General features: G+C 34.0%; 1 protein-coding gene across 18 annotated transcripts in view; it reads right to left on the reverse strand.

Moving 5' to 3' along the window:
- Positions 1–10,906, reverse strand: part of LOC106875384 (uncharacterized) — a 425,794-nt gene extending 414,888 nt beyond the window's left edge. For all 18 annotated transcript variants that reach the window (XM_089338012.1, XM_089338010.1, XM_089338016.1 and 15 more), the window contains exon 1: positions 10,802–10,906. The gene's annotated coding sequence lies outside the window, so the exon portion shown is untranslated. The remainder of the gene's footprint in view (positions 1–10,801) is intronic.
- Positions 10,907–11,846: the final 940 nt, after the last annotated feature.

Below are 11,846 nucleotides of genomic sequence, written 5' to 3' on the forward strand. Positions count from 1 at the left end.
CTCCCTGTCATCAACTTATCAGTTTTTTTTTGTTTTTTTTTACCCCGCAAGGGAGGGAATATTTCCTATAATCCTTTGGACGTGAAAAGCACAAAAGCCGGATATGTTTTTCGCGGATGAGACTGCAAATGAACGTCACGTTTTGAATGTCAGGCGACACTTGTTTATGCTAACCACAGGATGTCAAGACAAAGATGAATTAACACAGAACTTGAAGACACGGAAACGCGTGTGTGTGTAAGGATATATATATATAAATATACACCCCCATACAGAAGCATACATACCTCCATATCGATATATGTGTATGTATGTATGTATGTATGTATGATATATATATATATATATGTGTGTGTGTGTGTGTATGTACGTATATATATAAGAATAAGATCATTATTTAAAATACCGATCATATCAAGTGGCCAGCATGGGAATAAAAACCTTATAGGTAATAATTATGACTAAAATTATAATTAAGGATATCTAAAAAATATCGCCATGCTAGGGATTATCCAATAATTTTTTGCTAGTTTATTTGTCTATTTGTCTTTTCTCCTGGTGCTGTATGAATACTTGATGTGGCTTTAGTGTCAAGTTTTGACTGCTATCTCTAGCTTGGTGGTATCTTTCAGATACCCTTAATTATAATTTTAATATATATATATACTTTTATTTCCTTCAGTCATTTGACTGCGGCCATGCTGGAGCACCGCCTTTTAGTCGAACAAATCGACCCCAGGACTTATTCTTTATAATCCTAGTACTTATTCTATCGGTCTATTTTGCCGAACCGCTAAGTAACGGGGGGCGTAAACACATCCACGTCGGTTGTCAAGCGATAGTTGGGGAACAAACACACACACATATATATACACGACGGGTTTCTTTCAGTTTCCGTCTACCAAATCCCCTCACAAGGCTTTGGTTGGAGCGAGGCTATAGTAGAAGACACTTGCCCAAGGTGTCACACAGTAGGACAGAACCCGAAACCATATGGTTGGGAAGCAAGCTTCTTATCACAGCCACACCTGTGTAAGATGTAATGGTGTCACTCCATTTGAAGTTGTAGTTAAGGCTTAACTTGTACTCTCTTATGTGGGCAGACTCTGTAACTTGCCATAATAACACAGTATCAATGCTATAAGTAAATAAGACATCTTAGCTATGTCTATCTATGAAGCCATTATGGCTGTCTCATGAAAGCTGGTCAATGACCCTGAAATCGTTTGATAATACTACAAGATGTTTCTACTATACACGATTCAGGGTGATCTGCAGATACTGCTTCCAGGCATCATCTTATACAGTACACAGTTTCTGACAGTTGATGTGGGTTTGAAGTACATACCATGCAGTTATTTTGATAAATGTCTTTGCCAAAATAAGACTTACAGATAACAAATTTAATGGATCTACCTGTCTTTTCAACACAGGCATCACTATGTGGTTGATAGTTTCATTTCCCAATCACGCAGTTTTGGATTCAGTTCCACTTGGTCAAATGTCCTCTCTACAGCCCTGGGATGGGTCAAAGTCTTATTGAGTGCATTTGATAGGCAAAAATGTGAAAGAAGCCTATTGTGTGGCGTGTATGTATCCTTACATTTAATTCAACATAATAATTTTTTTAAATGAATTAAGATGATTACACTTATTTAGAAGAACTTAAATGCTTCCCTAAGTACTGATTAATAATTGCACCCTAATATAATAGGTTGGGTCTACCTTCCAGATCCAGCATACTTATACTTATCAGAGATATTGTATTTCATCAAGATACTTTTACTTTATTTTCTAATTATGGTTGCTATTATATTTATTACTTCAATTATTACAGTCATTACTGTTATTATTATCATTAAAATTTTAAAACTCTACAAGTGGATTTGATAATTTTTTAAAATTATTTTCAATTACTTTTCTATTTATTTTGATTAATTTTACTTTTACTTTTATTTCTAATTAATTTGAATTTTAATTTCTTTTTTACCTTAGGTTATCTTTAACCATATTGCAATTATCTTAAATTTTAAACTTTAAATATTTATTCCTTTAAGAAAAACAATCTCTTCTAAATAGAACAAATTACCAGAGTAAATAACATACTGATTAATTCCTAGAGCATTCTCGCTAACGAACATGTCTTCCACCTAAATCCTACATATAAAATTGATACTGATGAAATAACATTCCAGTGTGTCCTAAATAATGCCTTAGAAACAACTTTAGCTATGTATTTGTTGAGGTCAACAACAGTTTTAAAACAGTAGGGATTTTTGCTGCATCGAATTACAATACTAATTTAACCATACAATTCTGAAGGAGATCTGCTGGTACATGAACCAACCACATGTTCTGGCCGAATATTGTTAAGTTTGCTACTATCTCCCTTAAAATATTCTCTGTTCTCTCTTCCAAACAATGCGATGAAGTTTTGAGGAAAACACATTGGTGTTAATTTCTTGATCTCTGTAGAACTTTTAGATGTCTAATATAGATTGATCAATATGCATGATTAATAAATCAGAATTATGTAATACCCATGTATCCGAAACGTAAGAGTCTAATTTTTCATTCATTTGTGCCATTCTACTATACCTTATATATCTTAAATTGAATTTATTCATTGTATGAACTTTGGACTACTAATTGGATAGACAACAGAATGTAAATTTATGGAATTTGTGGATTACAATGACTTTTACAGGTCAATTTGGTGAGCCTAGTTTGACTCCTACCAGGTGTTTAAAAATTATTCACCTGAATTTCAAATCCATTCTTCATCACACACACATATTTGTGTGTATGACTGTGTATTTCTTCACATTTGAAATTACAAACACAAAACGGGAGCAGATGTTGTCACTTCCTGCCAACAATACCTACAAGGATTTTCATGGTTTCTAAACCACGTGAAATGATTTCTTACATGAAAAGCAAGTAAGGGTTAGTGTCTGGAAGGGTATCTGGCTGTAAAATAATAAATACCCCACATGTTTGTCCAACCCAAGCAAGCACGGAAAAACAGGTGTAAAACAAATATGTGAAAAAATGAAATGTGCAAGCATAGCTGTATGAATTTGGTAGATGGAAACTGAAAGAAGCTTGTTGAAGATACATTTACATATATTTCAAATACACACACACACACATATATATATACATATCATAAATGTGTGTGTCCTTGACATGTGATAATTGCAAACAAGTATCACTTTCATACAAGTGATGTTTGCTTCCAGTCCTCCATGAAAACCATGTCTGGTTATGGGAAAATATTACCCCACTTGAAAACTGGTGAGGGTCTGCGACAGAAAACCTGCATTAACAAATTCCATCTGGCCCCTAGAAGCATGGAAACGAGTATCACTGTCATACAAGCAGTGTCGTTCACTTCCAATATTCTGCGAAAATAAGTCAAGCAATGGGAAAATCATACATTGCTTGGAAATAGGTGATGGTCTCCAAGCAAGGTAATATTCCCCACTGGCCAAAAATGATTTGGCAGAATATTGGAAATGAATGACATTCATTTACAACAGTCATGTAATATCAGGACAAAAACACAAACACACATGCAGGAAGGGCATTTTACCATAGAAAATCTACCACAATAATCTGTCCTATTCATGCAAACATGGCACAGTGGATGTTAAAACAATGATATGGGTGTGGGTGTGTGTGTGTGTGTATTTGAAGAGATTTTTTTCTCAAAGAGTTAAGATTGAGAAAAGAACCTTTTTAGAAAGTCGAAAGGAAGGGAGATTAGCACCAATACTTGATGGTTTACTTTAAGATTTGAACTTGAATGCAGAGTGCCACTGCAAATATCATGAGACATAGCATCGAAATCTCTAACAATTCATTTGGTACAGTACAAATTTATTCTTCTCTAAGGAGAATAGCATTGACAGTGACCTCAAAATTTCAACCAGCTAAGCCATCATCAGATATGATTTAATGTACACACATACATGTATATATATTAATTTATTTAGATTGAATTTAATTTTGCTTCTCATGTTTCACACCACAGCAATCTGAGAAGTTACAACTTCGTTATGGCTGTTCATTTATATCTACTCAAGTGGGTGTGGTCTCTTGTTAGTTGCTACGTTCTCTGCTTTGTTTCTCTTGGTTGCTTTTTATCATCTGTCTCTTCATTAACTGTTTTCGTCGTTTGCTTTCACTTGTTGGGTAACTAATGTTTACTTTCATTAAATTCGTTGGTTAGGGTTCCTTTAAAATACTTGTAGTTTCGCTTATCTCATCATGTTATTCATTTACTGAATATCTCATTAAAGGCTCACTTAATTGTGAAGGATCTATGTTGTGTTTGTTTGTTTTGGTCAAGTTTGTTTCTGAAAAAGTTTTGCATTTCATTAGGATTCACAGTAGAGTGATTTTTGATTGGTTGCTTCCTCTTTGTATTTCTATGTTCTTTTATGTGTGTCCCAATTTTGTTTTGGCCAAGATTAAAAGATTTCATGAACTGTTTGTGGGTGTAGATTTTGTATTTCATGAGATCCAGTGTATCAATTACCTACGGTAGGGTAATTATTCAGGCTTGTCTTTACGTGGTGTATTTTAAAGATTAATGTAGGTCAAATGTTCTTGTGGCCATCAACGTTTCTTTTTTCTTCCAATGTGTTGAAACTTGCTTCTTTGGTGACTGTTTTATCCTTGTTTGGAGTGCAGACAGTTTATTAAAGATGAATTTGTTTTAGTGAATACAGTGAGAAATAATCTCTTGTTTAGTGTAATCATGTTTAATTTATCAGTGACGCACAGTGAGCGTGCTCTGGAACTATCTTTGTGTACAAGAGTGTACAGATTATTAATTACCACATAACACTTATTGCAAGATAAATATTCAGAACAAATAAACCACATAACTTTCACACATTAAATACTCACTTCCTTGTTTGTTCAATAAGTACATTTTTTCTGCATGCATCAGTGAGTGCATGAATTTACATATATAAATATATACAAGCACACACACACACTCATACGGCTGAGTGGATTAAGACATGTTTTGTAACCGTATGGTTTTAGATTCTATACCAGTGTGACATCTTGGGCAAGTGTTTTCTACAATACCCTCACATTAATAATGCATTCTGGATGAAATGTGGCAGAGATAAAGTGTATGTGCATGTATTTGTCTGTGTCTCTTCACAATGACAACACTTGAGCAACAGTGATGTTTGTCATGTCCTGTAAAAATAGAGTCTCTCAGTTCTTTGTGCTATAAAGTATCTTACTTGAAAATAGATAAAGGCTTGTGACAGGAAAGGCATCTAAGATAGAAGACTACCTCAAGAAAAACTCTCCAACCCATTCCAGCACAGACAAAAAATGTAATAAATGTATGTATGTGTGTGTCTATGTATATATATAACTGTGCTCGCTACATATTCTGATTGAGTATTCCGTATGTTATCACGTACCTCCTTATGACAATGTAAACTTCATTTAATCAAGCTGTCCCTGGCCTGAAGAGTAGCCAGCGGTATACACCGCGCTCGGATATTTACCACTTCCGAGCTCCTCCTCACTAGGAAACATATGTAGCCCGGATTTTATCTACTCCATTCCTTAACTCTTGTGTTTTTATTCACATTCCTGGCAACCTTGGCTGCCTACTGTGAAAAATAAAACAAATTTTTTCCGCTTTTCATTTGATACAAAGAAAAAAATCCACAACCTTCCCCCTCATTAAACCACTATTGTTCCTGAAAGTTGCTTCTTGAAGCTAACTTTCTTCCTACACCTCGATTCTTGGATCTTACATTTATATATATAAATTGTTGGTGGTGTCACCATATTCACTATGCAACCATAATATACTACTAAGTATATTAAAAGCTTATAAGTAAATACTGTGCCCCCACTGGTGTTACCAATGCAATTACATCATGTTTTGAAGTTACTTCTACCGCAATGAAAGTTACAATATTTTTCTATTTTTGATCACATTGTTTACTTAGATGTATTCGTATACGAAACATTAAAACTTTCAATGCTGGCTCTAATTTCAATAAAAAGTCTGTAGAAATAACTTTAAAAAGTGATGTATATACATATACATACATGCGTATGTGGTTAACAATTTCACTTCACAACTACGGTTGCTGGTTTCGTCCCACTTTGCTGCATCTTGGACAAGTGTCTTCTGCTGTGAGGCCAAACTGACCACAGCCTTGTGAATGAACTGATTGTCATGTACGTACATGTACATATAATGGGCTTCTTTTCGTTTACATGTATGTCTGTATTCGTGTCTCCTTGTTCTATGTCACCACCACTGTACAAATGATGTTGTTCATTTGCAGTTTTCCATGTAAACAATTCCAGTCCCTTGTACAAGGGATTTAAAGGAGACACTAGTTTACTTGGAAACCAGTGAGAAGTGATGAAAGGAAGAACATCAGGCTGTGGAAAATCTGCCTTAACCAATTTCGTTTGACCCATGCAAGCATGAAAAAAATGGACATTAAAATCATTAAGACAATTATATATTCTCATTATTTAACAGCCACTTTTTCTGGGTTGTATGGGCCAGATGGAATTTGTTAAGGCAGATTTTCTACAGCTGGTTACCCTTCCTGTTGCCAAACAAGGTTTTTATATATATATATATATATATATATATATATATATATATATCATCATCATCATCGCTTAACGTCCACTTTCCATGCTAGCATGGGTTGGACGATTTGACTGAGGACTGGCGAACCAGATGGCTATGCCAGGATCCAATCTGATTTGGCAGAGTTTCTACAGTTGGATGCCCTTCCTAACGCCATATATCATCATCATCGTTTAACGTCTGCTTTCCATGCTAGCATGGGTTGGATGAGATATATATATATATATATATATATATATATATATATATATATATATATATTAGAAAAAATAATAAGGTACTCAGATATGTATGTATGTATATATATATATATCCACCTGCACATTCATTTCAGTGTTCTAACTTGTTAACAAGAGGAATTAAATACTAAAAACATATAATGTATACTGCATATTCAAGCTCAAATCTTTTTCGGGGGGTTTTTATTACGGTGTTCATCCCTGTTTTAAATACATTTCTATATTGTTTTCTTCCTGGTCACCATATTTCCACTGGTTTGCTCCCAATGTTGTACATATGGCAGTGTGTATGGTTGGCTTCATTTGTTAATTCATTGCTTGTAGTATAAACCATTAGCATTGGTCTTCTTTACCGTTTAATTATGTGTCATCTTGTTGTTCAGAAGTTGTCCCATTTGTGTAGTCATCCTTCAGCAGTTGAACTATTACTGATAACCTGCTTTTTTTTTCCTTAATTGAATCCTGTTAGTTCATATCTTGTATATCTAGACCAACTAATGGTGTGTTTTCAAGATGTTTGTTTGTCTTCTTAAACTATTTTTCTGAAGTTGTTTCCTGTTTTGTTAGCTATGGCACGGTGGTTGCCAGTTATGGTTCAGTGATCTTGTATCCCATTTTTTGTTAAACAAGCACTTTTGGAAACAAATATAAATATACACACACATAACACACATCAGTGAAAACTGCTCATAATAATCAAAGATGTTATCAAAATAAAGGCTTCCAAATATTGTTACATCCTAGTGTTATGGACTAGGGTATTGTTATTTAAAAGGGTCCGTCCCAAAGTGACCCCAATAGGCAACTTCCACGGCATATTTTGCTTGAGTGTAATTAATACAGATTCCAATTAAAAGCACTGTTTGAATAAGATGTTCACTTTCAAATTATTTATGTCATTCGTATGTGTACGTATATATGCACAGATACACGTACATGTAAGCAAGCATATACACAAATGTACATATATGCACAGATTTTAATGCACACATGTGGGCATGCATGTATACACACCTATGCATCCATGTTCAAAGACCGTATGTATGCATGTATGTACGTGTGTGTATGTGTCGACACATACACGCGATCATTTCGCTAATTCTTTATGTAATAAGAACTGGAAAGACTCTACTCGTGGCTTCAATTTTAAAAGTTTGATTATAGATTTAGTTTTTATATATGTATATCTTTTTCACGTAATCGAATATAATTTCTATGTAAATACACAAGTCATTAGCTATCACCGGATTTCTGCAATTTACACACATTTTCGTGAGCGTGTGTGAAGCGGTGTGAATGAGATTGCTTCCCTCTAGCTGCTATGGAGGAAAATAACTTCCTACATCCATCCACAGAGATGAGATATGTCATGCAGAATATTTTGTAACAATCCAGGGAGTCCGATTATATAAACACAAGAAAGTGGGCCGTCGATGCACACCGCTAACTTCATGTTCATCAAATCAGATCAAAATTATATACATATATATATATATCGAATGGATGCCTTTTCTTCTTTTTTTTTTACACTGTTAAAAACATCATTTGACAGCCTAGATAGAAAGAACACCTGGAGATAGCAGTAATCGCTAAGATATATATTATGCCCAGGTGGAAATTCAATAGATATTCTTAAAAAAAAATACTGCTAAAATAATCATGCATGTACGGTTTACAGATCGTTTCTTTTATGTTATATAATTATTAGGTAAGAATTTTTCGAATATATGAAAAGATTAGGCAAGAAATTATTCTAATATGCTCGTAAACAGGAAGAAAATTAGCAAAATACACACACACATACGCATATATTTAAATAATGAAATTATTTTTGGTCCTTCCGTTAAATATAAGGAAGAAATAAAAGAATTCTCTCACACACACATTTAAACCAGTTACAGAATGGAAGAAAGTGGTCGCAAGGCTGAAATATTTGTTCCACAAGCACACCATACCACACACATGGCTTCTACATTCACACATACACACGTGTACTAATGTGTAATTAAATAGTAAATACGACCACACGTGTGATAAGGTGGAGAGGGAGGGACGGTTTCACCGTTTTTAAATTCTTGCTTATCTTAATTAAGTTTCAGGAACGAGTGCTACGGAAATAAATTGGTGAAAATGAAATTTGGGGGAAAAAATCAAGATATGAGGAAAAGCAAATCAGAAATAAATTTTCCAAAAAGGAAAAGGATTATTATGAAATAATAATTTCATGACAGGTTTCTAACTATATTTTCGTAGTATGTACATGACAGACAGAATCGGGAAGACTAAATGGTATTTCTAATTCAATATACATGTAATTGCAGTTGGGTGCATATATGAATATTTATGTGGAATTTTAATGTACAGAAAATAGTATTTTATAAATTACAAGTAGGTATGTAGGAAAAAAAATACCAATTTTTTTTCTTCATTTTGGTAGGCTTTTAATAGATGCAAGTTTTTGTATATGCACAAAAAAACGTTGCAGCTATGTGCATGCATGCATATACATTATATATATGTATATATATATATATAATTTTAGTTATAATTGGCTTTATAGTAATTGTGGCAAGTTCGCGTTGGATGTATTTGTTAAAACAAAAGGTTGCAAATGTGATATAGCAGGTGTATAATATATGTAATAATTCTATCGGCAAAGGGGTAGAAATGACTATATATATAAATATATATATCTTGTAAGGATACTTTCAGTATATAGATATATGTGCTCGAGGGTGTATATACACAGAAACCAAAAGAGAAACAGAGGTTGGAAGATTACACTAACGTCCGTTTGTTTATATAGTCTCCAGCGGGTGTGTTTTTAAAATAGTAAAATGAAGATCATTGAATGGAATACAGAATTGGAAGAAAAACAAAATCAACAGAACCAGGATTCTTCATGAAACAAAATAGACACACAAAAAATTATAAGCAATCGAATAGATATGGGTAAAAAGAAAACGATTCATGTTTTTTTTGTTGTTATTTTTTTTTTTTCAATGTCTGTATCGAAATGTTGCATGTCTGAGAGAGATGATGGTAAGTATGGTGGCATAACGAAACTAAAATTGGCTAAGCTTTGTGGGGCTTCGTTAGCAAGCAGTTGACTTATATGGATGGCGGAGTGAGAAAGATCTAAGAGGTGCCAGGCCAAGAGCGAGACATTTTTTAAAATTTTTTTTATTTTTGAGTTGTGTCGATGGTAATAAAACTAATTAGAGGTGGAATTAGATGGAAACACAATATATATATATATATATATAGACTAAGAATACAATAATATAAATAATAACAACAGCAGTAGCAATAAAAGGTGAGGAGTAAATATTGAAAGAAATAGAGCGAGATGGTGTATATTAATAACAATAACAATTAGAGAAAGAAGGTATGATATTAATTTATAAGAAGAATAATGCGGGATCTGTAGAATATAAGTATAAATGTAGAGAAGAAATAATATCATTGCATGCAATTAGACGGATGAGAGAGAGAGGGAAGAATAGTAATTAATAGTGAGAACGAAAGAGAAACGCAGGTACTCGAAGAGGTAATATTTTTTAAGTGTGTGTGTGTGTATTTAAAAGATTGGTAGTGGGGTAGAATTTGTTGTCGGAGGAAAAAGGAGAAAATAATAATAAAAGCCGAGAGAGAGAGAGGGTAGTAGAAGTAGTGCTAGTGGTGATATTTATTGTGTAGTGAGAGGAGCAAGCACTTGTCTCTAATGACGGGAAGTTAGCCTCGAGACGAGAATCACAAGCAATGAACAAGACACACGCTGAATGGAGCCGAGGAAAAAAAAATTTTTTCTCGGAAAGATCGTACGAAAAGGACGACATAAAACGCAGCGATACCTGGATATATGTATAGACATATTCAGAAAAGGAATTCTAAATTCACTTACCTCTAGTTTAAAGGAATATGAGTCGACATAATCACGTAGTTTGTACCACCTCACCTCGTCATCCATAATATTGACAATCCTTCCCGCCTAGCTATTTCAAAGTGCGCATGCCCATTTTTTGCTAATTAGACGAAGCGCACTCGAGTCGTGAGAGAAAGAGACTGCGTAGTGAGGGAGGGAGAAAGAGAGAGAACAGAGAGAGAGATATCGGGATAGAGAGACGGTAAAAAAAGAAGCAAGTGCGAGAGAGAACAGGATAGAGAGAATAGAGGATAGAGATCTGGAGAGAAAGAAAGGAATAAATATATAAACATGTACAGAGAGAGGAGGGGAAAAAAAAAGAAAGGAATCACAGGAGGTGAAACGTAAACTGCAGGAAGAGGTTGTGCTTATAGTATAGAATTTTACTCACTAATTCACACACTCACCAAGCGGTGCCTCTTCTCAAAGACAATATGAACGAGCGAGAAAACTTTACCACTTTAGACAAATAAATACATCCACTTCCTGTTGTTTTTCCATCTTGTTGATTTAGAATTATTTTCAAATTACTACCGAGGGAATATATATATATATATATATATATATATATATATATATATATATTTGTTTTTGTCTTGTTTTTAAATGCAATTCGTTCTTTCGCGCATTAACTGTGTTGCGACTTGCTTGTTACATGAAAAAATATATATTAATAAACACGTGTTATACTAATTATTTTTTTCCCCCCTTTTGCAACGCCTGTATTATGTATGGTGTCTTTTTTCTTTTTATTCTTTTTCCAGTTTATATTTCCATCACGGGTGTTACTGATTGCAGGTTTATACCGTTGTTGAACCTTACAACAGTAAACATCTGTATAACAACGGTATTACCCAATCTAGAGTTATCCTCAGCCACAGGTTGAGAAGACATTTAGGAAGCGCATCAAGCTATACGCAATATTTAGTCTTACATAATAACGAGCGCTGTAACAAAAAATATATAGAAACGGCAAGGCACAAGCTCCAACTGAACTAACTCTGCGATGCGGGTTTCGATTTAC

This window comes from Octopus bimaculoides, chromosome 20, assembly GCF_046866305.1.
Source record: "Octopus bimaculoides isolate indiv1 chromosome 20, ASM4686630v1, whole genome shotgun sequence".
Classification (NCBI taxonomy): Eukaryota; Metazoa; Mollusca; class Cephalopoda; order Octopoda; family Octopodidae; genus Octopus; species Octopus bimaculoides.